This window comes from Phasianus colchicus, chromosome 11 (genome assembly GCF_987193195.1).
Source record: "Phasianus colchicus chromosome 11, bPhaCol1.hap1.1, whole genome shotgun sequence".
Taxonomy (NCBI): Eukaryota; Metazoa; Chordata; class Aves; order Galliformes; family Phasianidae; genus Phasianus; species Phasianus colchicus.
The window spans coordinates 536037-558933 of NC_143446.1; the positions used below are offsets into that span (position 1 = coordinate 536037).

Genomic DNA, 22897 nt, shown 5'->3' on the forward strand with positions numbered 1-22897 from the left:
TTCAGAAGATAGGAAATGGATTTGTGGTCATTCTAGATGTTTCTTATCAGGTAAACTCTCATATGTATGTGTTGGAGAAATTCTAATCAGTTCTTCAGTAAAGGTATTATGAAAGCTCAGACAGACTGTTCTGTCATTATTTACCAAGAGATCTGTCTCTTCCTAAAAATAAACAAGACTTTTTGAATTAGGATGTAATTTCCTTTTAAACTGAAAAATTGGAGAAAGACATTTTCTCAAGGGGGAACTGCAGTGGTTGGAAAGAATCTCTGCAAGTCATTGAGTCTAACAAAGCTGGTTCCCTACAGTAAGTTACAGGAAAACGTCCAGATGAGTTTTGAATATCTCCAGAGGAGACTCCACCACCTCTCTGGGCAGTCTGTTCCTGGGCACTGTCACCCTCACAGTAAAGAAGTTCTTCCTTGTGTTCAAATGGAACGTCATTTATTCCAGTTTGTGTCCCCTGCTCCTTGTTCTGTCATTGGGCTCCACAGGCAAGAGCCTGGCCCCATCTGCTTGACTCCCACCCTTTTGGTATTTATAAGCATTGATAATATCCTCTCTCAGCCTTCTCTTCTTCAGGCTGAACAGCCCCAGGTCTCAGCCTTTCCTCATACAGGACATGCTCCAGGCCCCTCATCATCCCTGTGGCCCTCCACTGGGCTCTCTCCAGAAGTTCTGTATTTCTTGAAGTGAGGAGCCCAGAACTGGACACAGCACTCCAGATGTGGCCTCACCAAGGTAGAGAAGAGAGGGGAGATCACCTCACTCAACCTGCTGGCCACATTCTTTTTAATGCATCCCAGGATACCATTGGCCTTCTTGACCACAAGGCCACATTGCTGGTTTGTGGTCACCCTGCTGTCTACAGGGACACCCAGGCCTTTCTCTGCAGTGCTTCTTTCCAGCAAGTCAGACCCTAACCTGTACTGATACATGCAGTTACTCTTCCCCAGATGTAGGACTCTGCACTTGCCCTTGTTGAACCTCATAAGGTTTTTTCTCTCCCTTTCCACCCTGTCCAGGTCTTGTTGAATGGCAGAAAGATAAAAACTGATCAATGCTTCTTGAGGGAAATTCCCAATGTATTTTAGGTGTATACAAGATTATGTAATACTGTGTGAATGTTGTTATGACCGGGTGACGGTTCACCGATCAGTTCACAGATTTTTTTGCTTCTCAATTGTTTTTACAAAATGTAAATAGTATTCATGAGAAGAGAATGTGATTGACTTAACTTCTTCTAGCAAAATTTTGGCCTTGGAGCTTTGTATCTGTGCAGACTGGAACCATAAGTCAATCACAGAACTTGCCACATCACCATTTGCTTTGGTAAACCATCACCACCCCCTTAATATTCAATATTCTTGAAGGTTCCCTTTTAAGTGAATTCAGATCTGGTCCAGTTGTGGAACTTGCAGCTTTCAGCGTAAGAATATTGTGAAAAGAAGAAGTATCACTAGTCTGTACAGGACTAACACATTTCATTTTACATATGACATTCTTAACAATAGGCTTTTATTATTCATTCTTTGTCATATATTAAAATAAAGGATGTTTTATTTTCTTTCATGTACCAAACAGTTCCATTTGTCTTAAATACTCTATACAACTGCAGATAATTACAGCAACATAAAAACCAGCATTATGACATACCTAGAGGGATTAGTTTGACTTGTGTTTGGTTCCCAGGTCCCAAGATGCCAGTATCTGGGAAAGTGGCAAAATGGAAATTCAACTGTGCAGAGGAACAGGAAAAAACCGTATATCTGTATATCAGCAATACAGAAATAATTGATAAAATGCTCAGGAAACAAGCTGTGTTTAACCAGCACTGTCCAATCCAGCCTGTTGCAGGGTCCACGACAGCAGTGAGAGGAAAGAGCAGCAGACAAGACTCCTCTGGCTTGTACCATGGTATTAGTTCTAGCACGCTTAAGTTCTGCATTTGAAGTTACATTAGCAAGCCTGATGTGCTTGGCAACAGCACAACATCTCACTCCATATGTAACGTATTTTCTGTGGCAAAGAACTTCTTTGTTCATAACTCACGGACTTTGCATGTTCATAAAAGCTGTTACATACTTTGGAAAGTTCAGGCATACCTTCAATCCTCCTCTGTATTCGATTCCTACTGACTTCATAGTAACTGCTGTTCCCAGCAGAGCTCAATGACAGCCGGCGCAGGATCGGGGCTGAATTTGAGGTAGCAGTCACTGGCTGAAAGGAATTCCTGTAATATGCTGCACTCCCCGAAGTACGATATTCAGTGGAATTTCGACGGGCTGGGCTTGACAGATTTACTGAATTAAGTGCAGAATCCATAGAGTCCTCAGAAAAGCGATGCTCTTTGGAAGTGCTGTTTTCTTCTATACGTAACGTTTCTGCTACAGAAAACAAAAGCATCAATCTGTTCAAAACGATGGGCTTTGTAGCTTTGTTATTTAATTCCTTGCTATGTTCTCTTGAAGATAATAACAAGCTCCAAGCCTGTTAACAAGTCTCCTGTGAGACAAGACTTACTGAAGAATAGTCATTCTCAAGTAATCACTGGTCCTTTACTACATTAAAAAATTTCCAGTAAAATGTCTAATAGACAAGTTTGAGACAGTCTTCCATAAATCATCTCAGCTGTATACGTTAAATATTATGAGCAGGATGTGGACATAAGGTTTGATTTTTTTTTCATTGTCTGATATTAGCATTAACACATATGCAATCTCAGTCAAGCATTTTCATTATCTTTCTTAATGGTTATCTTCTGAGAATTTGTTTAGGAGTGCATTATGTTTCTATTTTTTATAAATATAAAAAGAATTTTTTAACATAAAAAACCCTCTCATGTTAACTAGCAAATGTTTAATTTGTTCTACACAGTAGAGGGAGTCTCTAACTTCATACGCAAGAGGACAATTATCATCTGTAGATCTCCATATGTTCGGAGACAATAGCCATCACAAAAAACTGAAGAGACTACATGCAGAGCTGCAGAAGGCTGTAAATCCTAGACTCACATGCACACTAACACAATACAGTCTGATCACAATGCTGCAACTACGAGTCGTTAAACATCAGTGGGAACACCACTCCATTCTCTCATCATTGTATGTTCTCAGCTCCACTTGCACTAGGCCAACATCTAGCCTGAGGAAGAAGTTGGAAGCCTGATGCAAAAATCTGCATGAAACAAATGCTGCTTTGGCAAGAGAGTTAAGAGCTGGAAAATATAGCTAACAGGTTCACAGAAGTGTAAACTCCACATTACCATCTTGAAAATTACTCTATGAAAGTTATAAAACATATGCTAGTGGAGCAGCATATTCTTGGGGGTAACTGGTACAATCTGTGAAACAAGTTCCTAGAATATGCTCTTTATTACTCTTCTTATATGACAACTTCCAATAATTTCTTGGGAAAATTCCAGAATTAAATAAAGGAAGAGTATTTTCCACAAACAAACAAACCACAGCAACAAAAAACACACAGAGAGCTTTTTAAGCACGTTTAACTTGTTCTATTAGCAATTACGTTCTCTCTCCTGAAGTCTGTATAAAACTGGAGTTTAGTGAAGAACTTGAGGTGTATTTCACAGTTATGATCTTCAGGCAACATTATCCCAAAGTGGAACAAAGACACCCAGAGAACCGGTTCCCTACTTAGTGAATTCAGTAAAGCAAGACATGCAATCCACCATAACATCTTCTATTAAACACAACACTTGTGGCATAAAGAAGCTTTTAAGTCCACAAGCCCTTCTCTTTCAAGTACACAATCCTCAAGACAATAATGATAAACTTTCTAGTTTGATCTGTATCAAAAAAGCAAAGCAGTGGCTACTGAGGTTTTTGGAGAAAGCAAACTTTTATTTGTCGGCTTGAAGTAGCTGCAGCAACTTGCTAAAAGGAAAGCAATAGCCATCTTTCTATAGAATTTCAGAGATACTAACAGACACAATCAATGATAAGCACTATAATATCAAAGGAAACAAATGAGAAAATTAGATCAGTAGAGAATGAGACCACCAAATGAAGTCTCAGTGCAAGACTGAAAGGCAGAAGTAATACTTCAAATGGCTACAGAAAAGCACTATGAAGGAGTCCAAAACTTGTAGATTGAAACTTCGTAAGTTTTTAAAGGTATGATGAAATACTGGAAGCAATATTCCACACCAGAAAGTTTCAACAGGAGTATTTCAGCAAATATCAGCCAACTCCATACAATGTCTTATGAAGGAATCTTTTTATAGTAATCAAGCAGAGATCCCAAATACATCCGTTAAATAATCATTTTATGTCACTCTTTCCATGATCGCTCAAGACATAAAGGGTTTTAAATTGACTATTTTACAGAAGAATTTAATTGCATTTACTCCAATTATATCCCAGGTTTCTTTCTGATACTACAGATCCTAGTTAAGCAACTGTAAATAGGGATGGCAAAGAGAAACTCTGCTTTGATTCCCAAGACACTAGCATTTGAGCTTAGAATCAGAAAATCATAGAATGGCTTGGGTTGGAAGGGACCCTCAAAGATCATGAAGCTCCAACCCCTCCACCATATGCAGGGCCACCAACCTCCCTATTAAATATTAGACCAGGCTGCCCAGGACCTCATCCAACTGGCCTTGAACACCTCCAGGAAGAGGGGTGTCCACAGCCTCTCTGGGCAGCCGGTTCCAGCACCTCACCATTCACTCTGTAAAGAACTTCCCCTGATACTCAACCTAAATCCTCCCTCCCTCAACTTAAAGCCATTTCCCCTTGTCCTGCCATTATCTTAAGCTTATCTTAACATAGCTCCTCAGGTCACATACACAAGGTGGGAAAACTGGCATACTTCATAGGATGATCATCTTTTAAAATAGGTGTTTCTGTCCAGCAGCTATACTATCCCAATCCACTCCCTTTCAATTCATCTAGCCTCCCTACAAACCAACCCCAACTGCAGTCTTGTTATTGAAAGCACGGTAACAGGTATGAGAGCTGATTCAGAATTGGTGTCTGACAAATACAGTTTTGCAATTAACGGAGCAACAAATGACTCTTTTCCTACTTCAACATGTGGAGCAGATGCGAGTAGTAGAGGGATGGAATGAGAACAAGTTTTTTTCTGTGACAAACAGAATTCACATTCTTACTCTCAACTATTCCAAAATTCAACAGATTTCAATGCTCTCTGATTTAGGTTTTGTAACAGAAAACTGAACATCCCTCATCTGCTTAAGCCTTCAAAGAATGCTTCTGCCACTTCGCTTTTGTTAGATTTGTAATATGGAATCAGCACTCTCTTGACCTTTGTCCTGTGAAATAAATTGTTATGCTGCTCCTTTAATGTATTTCCATCCATTACTGCATGGATGGCATCACATCTGCAATAGAACCCAACATTCACCACCAAGTAACCAATCGATGCCTTGTAAAAAAGGGCTGATCTGAAATAATAAACACATTTTCCTTACTCTGTCTTGTATCTGAACAGGTATTAACCAGACCCAGTTGTACCACAGCACTGGTAAAATACCGAAAGCAGAAGGCACTGCCATGTGATCTTATGCTGTAAGGTAGGCCCTGTAAGTAATAACTGAAGTTTCATTCTCAAGTCAGCACCAGACACCAAGGGTTCATACATGTATGAGTCCCAATTAGGAAGTTCAGCTTTTCAAAAACCAGAGTTAAATATGTTAAGGGCTGCTATTTAATGATTTCACAATGCAGCAAGCTGTTAATGACAGGTAAATTCAGCAGAAGTAGAACTTCCATATGCAGAAGATCATTAACAACATCAAATTTACTACATCTAAGAGCCACTAACAGAGCCCAGTAAGCCATATCAATTTTATCTACAAATATCAGTCTTCCAGAGGTGAGTTTTTGCACACTTGAAATGTACAAAAGATCAATGAATAATTGTCTCACCTGAAGCTGGAAAGCATCAGTTTTTCAAGTTAATTTGGTATAGACTTTCTGCACCGAACGTTTACTGTTTCAAGACCTCAAGAGGAGATGAGCAATTGCTTGCGCATCCGTTGTTATAAATCTAGATTACAAGTATGTGTGTGTATATGTAGATATACATGCCATAATTATTATGCTTTTCTTTTTCTCTATCTCATTTTTTCCCTCATTTCTCCTCTCCATCTCACTGAGATGGGGGCAGTGAATGAACAGCCACGTGACGCTCAGTGATCTGCTGGGTTAAACCACAATGCATCACCATATCTTAAAGAACTTGCACGCTGTAAAAGATTTCTTCTTTTAAGAACGTTGCAACAAAACGTTGCTGGCATGCATCACCACTGAAATTTTGACTACAGAAACTCATCTTGTCATTTGATATTTTACCATTAGAGAAATCCATCCTGCTGTCAACGCTACAGTGATGAAACTCCAACTTAATTCTAAAAAATCTAGGCGGCAGAGATACCACAAGAATGGACTTGAATGAGTGATTACAAAGAGACTGAACATGGGCCAACATCTTTAACTTATTAACTTCCTTCCTTGCTCCCTAAATATTTAGAATGATAGTAGTACTATAGTAGTAGTAGTTAATGATAATTTTCCCTTTTTGTGATACTTGGTGAGATTCCGAAAAAACTTACTGTTGCAAATGCCACCACTACATAGGTAAATAATTACAATTACGTTATCTGAATCCTTTGGTTATTTCTAATTAGAAAGACACTACAACAGGAACAAACTTGTAAATTATGCTTAGGGTTGGAAAGAATCAGTGTGAACACCAGGTTTATGCATCAATTTGTCTTCTCAGGCAGCTTTCTGTTTTTGAGTTTCCAAATGGTAAGCAGTGCTTTAAAGGATCACATTTGGTTAGTGGCAGATGCATTTTCAAAAAAAAAAAAACAAAAAAAACAACAACCCACAAAAATTACAAGAAAGCCTTTATTCACAAGTCTGAAATAAGAAGCATACCCATATTGCGTTACAGAAGAAGACAGATATTACATGCAAAAACAAAGAAAACGCCCCAGCTCTAGCATATTTTATGCTTCCTTAGGAAATCAGAAGCGTGACTGACTTATACTGTTAAGTGAGCCTATGATTAGGGTTAATGGCTTTAAGTTGAGGGAGGGAGGATTTAGGTTGAGTATCAGGGGAAGTTCTTTACAGAGTGAATGGTGAGGTGCTGGAACCGGCTGCCCAGAGAGGCTGTGGACACCCCTCTTCCTGGAGGTGTTCAAGGCCAGTTGGATGAGGTCCTGGGCAGCCTGGTCTAATATTTAATAGGGAGGTTGGTGGCCCTGCATATGGTGGAGGGGTTGGAGCTTCATGATCTTTGAGGGTCCCTTCCAACCCAAGCCATTCTATGATTTTCTGATTCTAAGCTCAAATGCTAGTGTCTTGGGAATCAAAGCAGAGTTTCTCTTTGCCATCCCTATTTACAGTTGCTTAACTAGGATCTGTAGTATCAGAAAGAAACCTGGGATATAATTGGAGTAAATGCAATTAAATTCTTCTGTAAAATAGTCAATTTAAAACCCTTTATGTCTTGAGCGATCATGGAAAGAGTGACATAAAATGATTATTTAACGGATGTATTTGGGATCTCTGCTTGATTACTATAAAAAGATTCCTTCATAAGACATTGTATGGAGTTGGCTGATATTTGCTGAAATACTCCTGTTGAAACTTTCTGGTGTGGAATATTGCTTCCAGTATTTCATCATACCTTTAAAAACTTACGAAGTTTCAATCTACAAGTTTTGGACTCCTTCATAGTGCTTTTCTGTAGCCATTTGAAGTATTACTTCTGCCTTTCAGTCTTGCACTGAGACTTCATTTGGTGGTCTCATTCTCTACTGATCTAATTTTCTCATTTGTTTCCTTTGATATTATAGTGCTTATCATTGATTGTGTCTGTTAGTATCTCTGAAATTCTATAGAAAGATGGCTATTGCTTTCCTTTTAGCAAGTTGCTGCAGCTACTTCAAGCCGACAAATAAAAGTTTGCTTTCTCCAAAAACCTCAGTAGCCACTGCTTTGCTTTTTTGATACAGATCAAACTAGAAAGTTTATCATTATTGTCTTGAGGATTGTGTACTTGAAAGAGAAGGGCTTGTGGACTTAAAAGCTTCTTTATGCCACAAGTGTTGTGTTTAATAGAAGATGTTATGGTGGATTGCATGTCTTGCTTTACTGAATTCACTAAGTAGGGAACCGGTTCTCTGGGTGTCTTTGTTCCACTTTGGGATAATGTTGCCTGAAGATCATAACTGTGAAATACACCTCAAGTTCTTCACTAAACTCCAGTTTTATACAGACTTCAGGAGAGAGAACGTAATTGCTAATAGAACAAGTTAAACGTGCTTAAAAAGCTCTCTGTGTGTTTTTTGTTGCTGTGGTTTGTTTGTTTGTGGAAAATACTCTTCCTTTATTTAATTCTGGAATTTTCCCAAGAAATTATTGGAAGTTGTCATATAAGAAGAGTAATAAAGAGCATATTCTAGGAACTTGTTTCACAGATTGTACCAGTTACCCCCAAGAATATGCTGCTCCACTAGCATATGTTTTATAACTTTCATAGAGTAATTTTCAAGATGGTAATGTGGAGTTTACACTTCTGTGAACCTGTTAGCTATATTTTCCAGCTCTTAACTCTCTTGCCAAAGCAGCATTTGTTTCATGCAGATTTTTGCATCAGGCTTCCAACTTCTTCCTCAGGCTAGATGTTGGCCTAGTGCAAGTGGAGCTGAGAACATACAATGATGAGAGAATGGAGTGGTGTTCCCACTGATGTTTAACGACTCGTAGTTGCAGCATTGTGATCAGACTGTATTGTGTTAGTGTGCATGTGAGTCTAGGATTTACAGCCTTCTGCAGCTCTGCATGTAGTCTCTTCAGTTTTTTGTGATGGCTATTGTCTCCGAACATATGGAGATCTACAGATGATAATTGTCCTCTTGCGTATGAAGTTAGAGACTCCCTCTACTGTGTAGAACAAATTAAACATTTGCTAGTTAACATGAGAGGGTTTTTTATGTTAAAAAATTCTTTTTATATTTATAAAAAATAGAAACATAATGCACTCCTAAACAAATTCTCAGAAGATAACCATTAAGAAAGATAATGAAAATGCTTGACTGAGATTGCATATGTGTTAATGCTAATATCAGACAATGAAAAAAAAATCAAACCTTATGTCCACATCCTGCTCATAATATTTAACATATACAGCTGAGATGATTTATGGAAGACTGTCTCAAACTTGTCTATTAGACATTTTACTGGAAATTTTTTAATGTACTAAAGGACCAGTGATTACTTGAGAATGACTATTCTTCAGTAAGTCTTGTCTCACAGGAGACTTGTTAACAGGCTTGGAGCTTGTTATTATCTTCAAGAGAACATAGCAAGGAATTAAATAACAAAGCTACAAAGCCCATCGTTTTGAACAGATTGATGCTTTTGTTTTCTGTAGCAGAAACGTTACGTATAGAAGAAAACAGCACTTCCAAAGAGCATCGCTTTTCTGAGGACTCTATGGATTCTGCACTTAATTCAGTAAATCTGTCAAGCCCAGCCCGTCGAAATTCCACTGAATATCGTACTTCGGGGAGTGCAGCATATTACAGGAATTCCTTTCAGCCAGTGACTGCTACCTCAAATTCAGCCCCGATCCTGCGCCGGCTGTCATTGAGCTCTGCTGGGAACAGCAGTTACTATGAAGTCAGTAGGAATCGAATACAGAGGAGGATTGAAGGTATGCCTGAACTTTCCAAAGTATGTAACAGCTTTTATGAACATGCAAAGTCCGTGAGTTATGAACAAAGAAGTTCTTTGCCACAGAAAATACGTTACATATGGAGTGAGATGTTGTGCTGTTGCCAAGCACATCAGGCTTGCTAATGTAACTTCAAATGCAGAACTTAAGCGTGCTAGAACTAATACCATGGTACAAGCCAGAGGAGTCTTGTCTGCTGCTCTTTCCTCTCACTGCTGTCGTGGACCCTGCAACAGGCTGGATTGGACAGTGCTGGTTAAACACAGCTTGTTTCCTGAGCATTTTATCAATTATTTCTGTATTGCTGATATACAGATATACGGTTTTTTCCTGTTCCTCTGCACAGTTGAATTTCCATTTTGCCACTTTCCCAGATACTGGCATCTTGGGACCTGGGAACCAAACACAAGTCAAACTAATCCCTCTAGGTATGTCATAATGCTGTTTTTTATGTTGCTGTAATTATCTGCAGTTGTATAGAGTATTTAAGACAAATGGAACTGTTTGGTACATGAAAGAAAATAAAACATCCTTTATTTTAATATATGACAAAGAATGAATAATAAAAGCCTATTGTTAAGAATGTCATATGTAAAATGAAATGTGTTAGTCCTGTACAGACTAGTGATACTTCTTCTTTTCACAATATTCTTACGCTGAAAGCTGCAAGTTCCACAACTGGACCAGATCTGAATTCACTTAAAAGGGAACCTTCAAGAATATTGAATATTAAGGGGGTGGTGATGGTTTACCAAAGCAAATGGTGATGTGGCAAGTTCTGTGATTGACTTATGGTTCCAGTCTGCACAGATACAAAGCTCCAAGGCCAAAATTTTGCTAGAAGAAGTTAAGTCAATCACATTCTCTTCTCATGAATACTATTTACATTTTGTAAAAACAATTGAGAAGCAAAAAAATCTGTGAACTGATCGGTGAACCGTCACCCGGTCATAACAACATTCACACAGTATTACATAATCTTGTATACACCTAAAATACATTGGGAATTTCCCTCAAGAAGCATTGATCAGTTTTTATCTTTCTGCCATTCAACAAGACCTGGACAGGGTGGAAAGGGAGAGAAAAAACCTTATGAGGTTCAACAAGGGCAAGTGCAGAGTCCTACATCTGGGGAAGAGTAACTGCATGTATCAGTACAGGTTAGGGTCTGACTTGCTGGAAAGAAGCACTGCAGAGAAAGGCCTGGGTGTCCCTGTAGACAGCAGGGTGACCACAAACCAGCAATGTGGCCTTGTGGTCAAGAAGGCCAATGGTATCCTGGGATGCATTAAAAAGAATGTGGCCAGCAGGTTGAGTGAGGTGATCTCCCCTCTCTTCTCTACCTTGGTGAGGCCACATCTGGAGTGCTGTGTCCAGTTCTGGGCTCCTCACTTCAAGAAATACAGAACTTCTGGAGAGAGCCCAGTGGAGGGCCACAGGGATGATGAGGGGCCTGGAGCATGTCCTGTATGAGGAAAGGCTGAGACCTGGGGCTGTTCAGCCTGAAGAAGAGAAGGCTGAGAGAGGATATTATCAATGCTTATAAATACCAAAAGGGTGGGAGTCAAGCAGATGGGGCCAGGCTCTTGCCTGTGGAGCCCAATGACAGAACAAGGAGCAGGGGACACAAACTGGAATAAATGACGTTCCATTTGAACACAAGGAAGAACTTCTTTACTGTGAGGGTGACAGTGCCCAGGAACAGACTGCCCAGAGAGGTGGTGGAGTCTCCTCTGGAGATATTCAAAACTCATCTGGACGTTTTCCTGTAACTTACTGTAGGGAACCAGCTTTGTTAGACTCAATGACTTGCAGAGATTCTTTCCAACCACTGCAGTTCCCCCTTGAGAAAATGTCTTTCTCCAATTTTTCAGTTTAAAAGGAAATTACATCCTAATTCAAAAAGTCTTGTTTATTTTTAGGAAGAGACAGATCTCTTGGTAAATAATGACAGAACAGTCTGTCTGAGCTTTCATAATACCTTTACTGAAGAACTGATTAGAATTTCTCCAACACATACATATGAGAGTTTACCTGATAAGAAACATCTAGAATGACCACAAATCCATTTCCTATCTTCTGAAAGCAAAGTATTATTTACTAACCAGCTAACTGCAGGAGAAGACTCTTAACAGAATAGAAATTTATGTTCTTAACATGCTCCTTTTTGAAGAAAATGGTAGAAAAGAAAGAAGTGAGGAATAGAGGATACTTAAACCAACCTGGATCCACTAGAAAACTTCAAAGTAGGGACAGTTACAAAAGCTCAGCTATTCCATTGAGGGAGTAAGCACAAAAAGAAAGACTGAAGCCTTTAGCTAGCAGTTTGTCAGAAAACAGTCTTAAATATGCGCAAGGGTGGAAAGAGACTTCCGATTTCCTTAAATGCAAGCAGATTGAAACAGTTTCTTTTGATTTCTGTATCTATGATTTTCATAAGCAGTTACAAGAACGGTGTTCTCAGATTGGATATTATGAGTAAATGCTTGTGTTGCATTTAAGGAAATAATAAACAGCAACTATTTCTCATCCAAGAAAAAGACAAACACGTAAACTGAATGAGCAGCTTATATACATATATCCCCTAGATATCTGCAGCACTCCCATGGTGTTGGCAGAAATGGCAGAGAATTTATAGAGATGCATACCTCCTCAAGCAGAAAGCAGAGGTTACTAAGGCACACTACCCCAGGTATCACCAATAGCAGTAGAAGCTTGTGCTTAGGCAACTCAAGTACACCTTTCACCCCCCACACGAATATTAAACATTACCATCATAGCATCCCCCCCCCCTTTTTTTTTTCTTTCTTTCCTTTTAAATTGTCTTTATCTCAGGCCCACGAGATGCATGGAAATCGCATTTGGATTTTCCAGTCATGAGTAAAAACAGATTTTTAGAAACATTTTTGTGCTGTTGTTTTTGTTTTTAAACTAAATAAAAAAGAAATTAATTCACAATTGTCTCCATTTATTATTGATATTTAAGTTTTGAATTGAAATCTGCTTTTTCCCATTCTGGGCATGCAAAGTAGTATAACACTGTCTTGTCCATGCAATTTAATATGTAAAGAGTAAACGTTTTGCCTGGTAAACTGGCCACAACTCACTGTATTTTTTGCTATCCAACAATTTGTCTACAGTAACTTCGAGTTTCCCATTCCAAGTCCTTCATATGATATCTCCTTTTTCTCCCAAGTAGTAATAAGGGTCAGAAATACTACTTTCATTTTTCAGAATTTTAGTAATAGTATTTAGTACTTAGATTGTTCCCTAGGGAAGGGATGATTGAACAGGAAACAGCACAACACCTGTATTTTATAGCCTTTGTTCCTTGGTTACTTTTTTGATTAAGATAACTATATACATACTATAATATGGAAGGGGGGTGAAGGGGGAGGAGGGAATTATTTTTCCCCAACCATGTATTTTTGTAAATGCTGTAACATTTTTGCTCTTTCACGTTTTCCCTCCTGCCCTCAGACTCATTTTTGCTGACAACCCTGTGCTCTCAAAGCCATGTTCTAGGCTAATATTATAACAGGGAAGCTCTCTATAGGTGCCAGTTGCTTCTCTTTTCTTATCATCAATTTTTAGTTAGTTTTAGCATCATAATAGAGAAGAATTATTTTCCTGACTTGCCACCAACCACTTCTCACTTCTGACACTCTACCAAACTGATGGATGTTCTACATAAAGCAACACTTTCCTTCTTCCCTTTTGATTTAGTAGATTTTTTTTTATTTGAATGTTTGTTTCAGTCTACATATTGAAATAGGTTTTACTGGGCACCTTTACTTCTCAAACTTTCTGCATTCAGGTTTGTAAAGAAAGGCAGACTTTTCTTCTCCAAGATCAGACAGACAGCACATTCTTTGGCCAACAAATTCTTGTTTCTTAACAATACTGACATTTTGCTCTGCCAAGCATTTAAAACTGCATTCCTTTTAGAGACCTTCTCTTCGTTACAGTCTATATGTAACTGTGATACATATTTTCTCTGTATTTGGGAAAACCTAATAACAGATACAATTTACCACCAAAAATATTTGCAGTCGTGACTTCATCATAGACTTTTTCCTACTTTTCCAGTACTTGTTTGATACTTTCTTTTTCTAGTAAGCAAAAATTCTAAGCCCTTGTCCTCCAGTAACTGTCTTTCATTTTCTGATACATTCAAAGATAACCTTTGGAGGCATGCCTTTTTCTGGGAAGCCAAGTTCTAACAGCAGAAAAAAATTTCAAAGGCTGTATGGAGAGCATCAACTACAATGGCAATAATATCACTGACCTTGCTAGAAGGAAGAAATTGGAACCTTCTAATGTGGTAAGAACATAACTTTATCATCATCTAAACTTCTGCTTCTCCTTCTAAGGAAAGTTTGTGAGTGTGTGTGACAGATGTTCTGAAATCATATAATATATAAAACAAAGTTTGTCACATGCCTAAAGATTTCATTATACATACTTTTATGATTTTTTGTTTGTTTGTTTGTTTTTAATATCTGGGAACCTGTTTCTGCTGGGATTTAAGTTTCAGCTTTACAGAATTAGCCTTCAGCATCAGATGAATGCTTTTTAAAAGAAAACCAGTAGATCAGTATATACATTTTTGCTTTCATCTTATAGTAACCCAAAACTAGGATAGACAATATTTATTGTTAAATCAATTGCAGTGTGTCAAGGATCTAAATCCTGTTATCTTCCATCCCCACAGAGCAAGTTGCGTGGGTGTGCAAAATCATTAGAAAGGGAAGGCTCAGAGCCATTTTATGGGAGCTCCGTAAAGCATCAAGATACTAAACTTTGAAACTGTTATTTAGCTTATTAACATTACAGGGATTATTAACATTACATTCTATTTTTTTCTCTCCAAAGCATTCATAGTTGCTTTCATGTTTAAACTTGTGTCTTTCTGTAAGGGTTGATCAGGAAATCACTTTAATTTCTGTATTTTTAAGAATCTAGGCGTTCCTAAAATAGTTGGTGGATTACATGAGCAATGTGGGTAGGAAATAAATGTATTATTACCCTGAATTTGAGATAGATCTGTTCAAGGCTTTCTTCTGTACAGTACTGCAGCCTTCACAAAGCCCTGCTCACAGTATGTATAGTTTGATTACTGCTTTTTTTCTTTATGTATTTTGCATAGTACATAACAGTAATGAAGAATAAGATAGAAGATAAACATGTACAGTAGAAATAAAGTGCAATGATTCTTCTTGGACAGATGTGCAACTTCTGAGATGTCTGTAGGACAAATTCCAGCTTTTGAAAAGCATAGCACAGCTAACAGTTCTGTAGAGTGTCTATAAACTCCTCTTTCTGGTTTATTTGGATGTGAATTTTCTGTTTGCTTGTTTTGTTTGTTAGTTGATTACATTCTGTTGCCTGTGACATTAAAGCAAAATCTACATATGTAGATTTGGTAGTGTTAGAGGTTTACCACTAAACTGTGGCATGCTAGTTTAATCTGATGATTCACTTCTGAGAATATAAAAACAGAAGTGAACTTTGCTTTCAGATGAATTATTTAAATTTCTTCCGCTCTTCAAAAACAGAATCAGTTTCACTTATGAAATCAACATGGATGTTTATGTTTCTTACAAAAAAACTTTTATTCTTCTAGTTTTGAACCTGATTTAGCATGAAAAATACTAAGCTGAAACTACTATTCTTGTTAACCACGTTTATGTTAATGGCACTTAAGCAATCCAACCAGGATCAAAGCTCCATTGTAGGAACTGTGCAGATGCATAGCAGTAGACATATCCTGCCCCAAAGAAAAAGCAAAAATAGGTAACGTAATGAAATGGAACACAAAGTAATTATTAAAGTTATAAGAAGCATCATAGGGGGAAAAAAAAAATAGATGGACAAAGAATAAAAAAGAGGTTTGAGACAAAAATAAAAATGTTCTTACTGTCAGATTTCAGAAGTTGTACAAGGAAAAGGAGTAAAAAATTAAATTTATACAACGAGGATGTCCAGAAAATCTAAGAAGTTAATCTTGATTTTACATTGAACAAAAATAGAATGAATAAAAATCCTTAGGTCTCACAAATACGTATGTTATGATCATAAATGCACCAATAAGAGTCTTTCAACATCTTCTTAAGCAATTTATTCATTTTATCTTTAGAGGGTAACAATGTGGAGCAAAAACGTTTTGCAGTCCTCTGTGATAGAACAAGTGGCAGCAAACCTTTGAGGAGAATGAGTAAGATGGATGGCCTTAAACAGTTTTTGCTTTTATTAATGGAGCCTGATTTGTTTTCACAGAAATGAGGCAAATAATAAACATACACAAAAAGGAGAGTAGGAGATAGAAGGACAACAAGAAAAAAAAAATGGAGTGTCAAATTTTCTCCCAAATGGACTTGCAAGAGTTGACAGTGACTTACTAGAGCATTAATTTCTTCTTTACAGCTTTATTCAGGTCTAAGACAGAAAAAAAGAACATGCACACGAGTCTTCCAATCCATATTTTCTATGTTATTTAAAGTAATAAGGTTATGTATGGTACTTTATGTTGGTTTCATTTACATTTACAGGTACTAAAATCTAACAAGTTTCTCAAAACCTGTAACAGAAAAATGCTGAGAAGAATCAAATTTATTGCTCTCTCTCTTCACATACATTGGGCTTATGATCCTCCCACTTCAGTGGCTGCTCTTCCATGTATTACTGAGTGCAATCATGTACAAATATAAGATAAACATTTTCTTTAAAGTATTTATAGTATGTTGCGCTCAAATAAATATTTGAGAAAAATAAAGAAATAACCTGACAGCTATTAATCAGAGTTTTATTGCGTTTAATATATGATCCATCCTGATACAGCAATTATTGTTGTTTTAGTAAATGCATTACCTCACTTTTACAGGTTTATTTTCAGCCAGTATATATATCCTTTTGCTCAACACAACAGAGAACTTTCCAATAGCCAAAAAACATTCTGCCTTTAAATTAAATTAATCTTCTTGGAAATATTACTCTTCCAACTCTCCTGTTCTGTATGTCAGCTACTGCTCAAAGCTGTCTACTGTTCCTCCTGTTAACCATACAGTTATTAAAACTTGGTATATGAATACCTTTTCATCATATTTATCCACAATAAATGAATGAGACTTCTCCCCATAGAATCTTTCTATGAAACTTTCCATCCCTCTGTCTTTCTGCTAAATCTCAAATAATCTGAACTGCAGTTCATTTAGATATTAGACCTCAGGTTCAGATAACATCCTTGAGGTAATAAAATGTTATTGTCTGACAGATCTAAAGTGATATTTTTCCTGTAGAAAATGCCATGGGGCACTTACACTGAAACTGAGAAGTGTTTTTCCTTCTCTTGCTGAGTGAGGGTTTAAATAGGAAATGCATATACACAGAGCAAAATTTGGAAGGTAACATTTCCCATCAGGTCTTTTCAGTATTACAGATACTAAACTGTACAATCAACGTAAGTGAAAGCAGATACCCGTGAGATGCTTGTCAGCATGATCAAGATGAGACATGAATGCTGTCTTCAAAGGGCAGCATGGTGACTTAGAATATTTTGAATATTAAAATATATTTTCTTCTTATAAAGTCAATTTTGTCTCTGTTTCTCCTTACGTATTTACTTTTGGCTAATGACTTAAAGCAATGAATGCAGCTACATGAATAGGTATTTAGATTTTTGAGTACCAGAGAACTTAGAAATAGACATGCTTGTATTCTGTTTTATGTGTTTTACTTGTAATCTGTTTTTGCTTCTCAGTACAATAGGCTCTCAAACCAGTCAGAGCAAGAAAAAGATTTTTAAGACTTGCATGTGCTGATTAAGGTGATTGAATTTTTTCTACTATTATTTTCCTTTTAGTTTAGCAATAAAGAAATACATTAAAAAAATGCAGTAGGGGAAAGATCTGCCCATGGATTTGTTGTATTTGTGCATATCTAAATAGCAGTACAGGCATCTTGTCATCCCAAGGACACCATGGAGTATTCCTATAATATAAAGAGAGATGATGGGGATTTTCTAATAACTAAATTGGAAATCAGAAATGTTACTTTTTTTTTTTTTTTCCCAATTTACCAGTTTGCAAGCAATGCCTCCTTTTCCATAAAGACAGCTCTTCAAGAAAGCCCATTTCTAACACTCACAGACCTGTGCAGAACACCGTTTTTCATAGATGACAGACAGTAACTTTACAATAACATCAGCCATTTCTTTCAACACTGTCACAAATACCATTCAACAACAAATAGCATTCAACTAGGCCTCAACTTCCTAATTTCATTGAAGCCTGTATACCTTTCATTCAGTGTTAACATTACTTGAAAAAAAGTGTTTGGACGTTACATTATATTATCCTCAGTTCATCGTGTTGTAGCAGATCTAATCTTTAATGAAAACGAGACATGTAGGAATCCTATTTGAACTTTTCTTTTATCTTCACTCTTATTTCAAAAAGAAAGTAGTTGATTAAGCACACCTAGTGACAAACCAACATGTGATTATCATCTATAATAAATGATACTCCTGCTTGCTAGTATAATTGTATTTGCTTTTCTTGTTGCCTTTGCTTGCTTCATCCACACCAGTAGATGTGTTGAGAAAACTAACTGGGAGAAAAGAGGTCATTCCGTGGTCCTGGTTACAAAGACAGCACAGACACAGCCCATGGTGACTGAAAAACAAGGAATAAAGAGGTTCAAGACTGTACTGCAAAAGTGTATTGCAACTGCAGGTTGCTTAAAGAAGTAGAAGCAAAGGGAATGTCCACAGGTTTGAAAAAGTGGCCTGCAACTACACAATATTCATTGTTTCAGAAAGGAGATTTAACGATGCAAAATCTTTGGCAAGAAAACAGTTGTTTTTAGGGATCAAATAGAGAGAGAAATAGTGCTGGGGACCTAGACTCCTTTTAGGACATAATACTTGTCTTGTCTCTACACATGAAAATATTTTAAATTACTAGCTGAGAGATCAGGGGTCCTGAACCATGGTATGTTCATTATTGTTGATTGCATGTACTGTGTCATATCACTTAAAAAATTAAAAACATTAATGGCACTGAAATTTCAAACTGGGTGCACGTACCACTGTGCATACTGACAAGCTATTATCTACGTTGATGAAAACTCTTAGTGCTAGTGTTTTAGCTTCTCCAAAAGCAAGGAATAAACAATTTGAATGTAGGCTTTATCAGTATTTGTACTTGTAATAAAACCAGGAATATTCATAGAATCATAGAATCATAGAATTTGTTTTTGAGTTGGAAGGGACTCTTACAGACCATTGAGTCCAGTTCCCCAGTAATGAACAGGGACACCCACAGAGGTCAGAGACCTCAGAGGCCTGTCCAGCCTGACCATGAATATCTCCCCACTGCCATAATGTTGTCTTGCCCCAGACCTATACAAGACTACAAAGTGAGTCACCAGCTCTGGATTCCTACTTAGGAGGGGTTTGCCATCAAGATAGACAGCAAGTCTCCATGTAACCCTCTCCTCTAGGCATCAGCCCTGGGAAACATGCTGCCAAATATTCTTCAGAAAAGCATCTTAGAGAGGTTTCTGTGAGCAGATGGGGGACATTTGATGAAGCAAACGGATGCTGGGTAAGCAGTAATTCTCACTCAACGACCAGCCTGGGGGCTCCGTTCTTTCTTCATTTCCATTCTTTCTGATGGAAATGTCCTTGAAACTTAATTGAGTTTGCATGGAATTTTACACTTTTTGGATTTCTAATCTTTCTCATCATTAATCCTTAAATATGTGTTCCACAATACCACTAACCAATTATAGAAAAATAATTTACAATAATCATGTATCAAACTTTTTTAAAATTCTATTTGGAAGGTAGGAGACCTAATTACAGGCATGGGACTTTAATGTATGTGCTGAAAACTGAAACTCAATATCTACTTTTTCATTGCTCTTCAGCAACCTGAGCAAATAGATTACCTCCTGTGATAGGTTTCTGACAGTCCCTCTTAGTTTGACAGTTATTTTAGAGAGAGTCACTTTTGTATATAATGAAAGGAAAAGTGGCCAAGCATACGTCCATATTTTGTTTCTTAAAACTTAAAAGCTAGAGGAAAGACTCCATTTTTAGTCATGCCATTTTAAATTCAGAGTATTTGTACTGTCCGCCAGGTTTACATCAATGACACAGAATGGCATCTAGCCCAAGGGCTGAGTTACATTTCTTGCACAGGAAGGGCAGCTTTTATAATTGAGTGTATCAGTTACTGCTTTGAACTTTTTTTGTGTTACTACATTCATGTGAAAATATGATGTGCATTTTCGCATCTTCTATGTATGCCAAAAGAATTAAAAGCAATTTCTGTCGAAGTGTTTCCTTGAAATTGCAACATAAAAAATATATAAATATTAAAAACAATAAAACAAAACAAGACATTTTCTCCCAGAAATACCAGGACTCTTAGAAATACCTCACGTTTCATCTCAAGAATACTGCTTTCCACTCCTCAAGATCACACTGACTCCCATCACAATGGCCTTTTCTCCCACATACACCAGCTTTCTCCCAAATACACGACATTTTCTCCCACCTACACCCGTTTTCTCCCAAAGATGGGACATATTCTCCCAGAAATGCCAGCTTATTCTTTAAAAAACGGCCTTTTTTTCCCAAAATACCAGCTTTCTCACAAACACCTGTCAATTTCCAACCAAGTCTGCTACTATCTCCCAGAAACAGCCGGTTTCCGAGAAATACCTGACGTTTGCTCTCCCAACTACTACTTGACACTCCTCCAGAGGACATTGTCTCCCCTATTTACCACGTTTTCTCCCCAAGAGACCACTTGGCACACCAAAAAGACCACCGTTCCTCTCCAGTACAAGATATTCTTTCCCACCGGTTCCCACTTTTCTCCCCCAGCTATGTCATTTCCTCCCAGAAATGCCACTTTTCCCTTGGAAATTTCACCTTCTCTTCCAAAAAGAGGAGATTTGCTCCCAGAAATACCCCTTCTCTTACAACTGCCACACGCTTTCTCCCCAAAAAGCCTCCATGACAATGCCAAATGGGACACTTGCAGCCAAGAAGAGGAAACCTTCTCTCAGAAAGACCACTTTTTCTCCCCAAGAGAGGAGATTTTCTCCCAATTGGATGACATTTGCTGTAAGAAAGACCTGTTTTCTTCCCTCAAGAGGACATTTTCTCCCAGAAGTGCCGCTACTCTTTGAAACACCTCCATTTCCTCCCAAATCTACTCCATGACACGCCTCAGGATGACACTTACTCCCCGATTTGGGGCATTTTCTCCCAGAAATACCACTTCTCTCCCAAAGGGATGGCCTTTTCCCTCTCTAGCATCTGTTTCCTCACCAATACCTGGCATTTTCTCCCAGAAACACCAGCTTTCTCACACATACATCACCTTCTCCCCCCCACATCAGATGTTCCCTCCCAGAAATACGGCATTTGATCACAGATGTACTCTTTCCTGGGAATACCAGGTTTCATAAAAATACCTCATAATTTCTCCATGAAGTTCGTTAGCAAGATGACACTTTCACCCTAAATAGGAGATTTTCTCTCAGAAATGCATGCTTCCCCCTCACAGAACGGCATCTTCTCCCCAAATTAGGACATTATCTCCCCGAAATACCACATTTCTCCAATCCAATGACATTATCTCTACGGAGAGTTTGCAGTTGCTGCCCGTTAAATCGCGGTTCTCCCCGAATACCACTTTCAGACTTCAACAGCGGTCTTGTCTTTCTCACTCGGATGCCGAGAAAGGGCGACTTCAGGCGGATGCTTTTCTCGGACGAGCGGCTTCTTCTGCGCACATCGCAAAGGAGAGGTTCTGTCTTCTCCTTGTGTCCATGCATTCTACGCTTCTCTTATTCTTATGCCTTTCCTTTTATTCCTAGCGACATTTCGTTTCTGTGTGTTTATCCGATGCTACACTACAGCATTCTGTGACGAACAGAGTAGAAGGGAAAAGCCCCTCTAACAAGGCAGCTAGAATATCCAGGACTGCAACAATTTGAGATTTCCGGGAGGACGTTGCAGAAAGTCGAGAGATGTGGATTCTTTCCTGCGGAGAAAAAAACCTTGTTTTCAGGCAATGTATGCTGCTGAATTCGCATGTTCTCGGCATAGCAATTTCGCAATTTCGCTCTCGTGGGTGGACAGCGCCACTCTCTGTTAACCGCTTCGGAGAGTTTGCAGTTGCTGGCCGAGAAATCGCGGTTCTCCCCGAATGCCGCTTTCTGCCTTCAGCAGCGGTCTCGTCTCTCTCGATCGGATAAACAGAGAAAAACGAAATGTCGCTAGGAATAAAAGGAAAGGCATAAGAATGAGAGAGAAGCGTAGTGCAGAATGCATGGACACAAGGAGAAGACAGAACCTCTCCTTTGCGATGTGCGCAGAAGAAGCCGCTCGTCCGAGAAAAGCATCCGCCTGAAGTCGCTCTTTCTCGGCATGCGAGAGAGACGAGACCGCTGCTGAAGGCAGAAAGCGGCATTCGGGGAGAACCGCGATTTAACGTTCAGCAACTGCAAACTCTCCGAAGTGGTTAACAGAGAGTGGCGCTGTCAACCCACGAGAGCGAAATAGCGAAATTGCTATGCCGAGAACGTGCGATTTCAGAATACTGCGTTTCCTGAAAACAGGGGGTTTTTTCTCCGCAGGAAAGAATCCACATCTCTCGACTTTCTGTAACGTCCTCTCTGAAAGCACAACGTGTGTCGCTCCTGGAACTTCTAGCTGCCTTATTAGTGGGGCTTTTCCCTTCTACTCTGTTCGTCACAGAATGCTGAAGTGTAGCATCGGATAAACACACAAAAACGAAATGTCGCTAGGAATAAAAGGAAAGGCATAAGAATGAGAGAGAAGCGTAGTGCAGAATGCATGGACACAAGGATAAGACAGAACCTCTCCTTTGCGATGTGCGCAGAAGAAGCCGCTCGTCCGAGAAAAGCAACCGGCTGAAGTCGCTCTTTCTCGGCAAGCGAGAGAGACAGAGACCGCTGCTGAAGGCAGAAAGCGGCATTCGGGGAGAACCGCGATTTCTCGGCCAGCAACTGCAAACTCTCCGAAGCGGTTAACAGAGAGTGGCGCTGTCAACCCACGAGAGCGAAATAGCGAAATTGCTATGCCGAGAACGTGCGATTTCAGAATACTGCATTT

At 38.6% G+C, this 22897-nt stretch overlaps 1 protein-coding gene and 1 long non-coding RNA gene across 2 annotated transcripts in view; one reads left to right on the forward strand and one right to left on the reverse strand.

Annotated features, from left to right (window-relative positions):
• The window catches only part of LOC149916335 (uncharacterized), a 50522-nt gene that overhangs the window by 3198 nt on the left and 24427 nt on the right, over positions 1-22897 (reverse strand). The gene's annotated exons all lie outside the window — the stretch shown is intronic.
• LOC149916336 (uncharacterized) lies at positions 10691-16505 on the forward strand. The gene is made up of 3 exons (XR_016470208.1): positions 10691-11061; positions 13921-14065; positions 16293-16505. It is a non-coding gene; the product is annotated as an uncharacterized LOC149916336 (long non-coding RNA).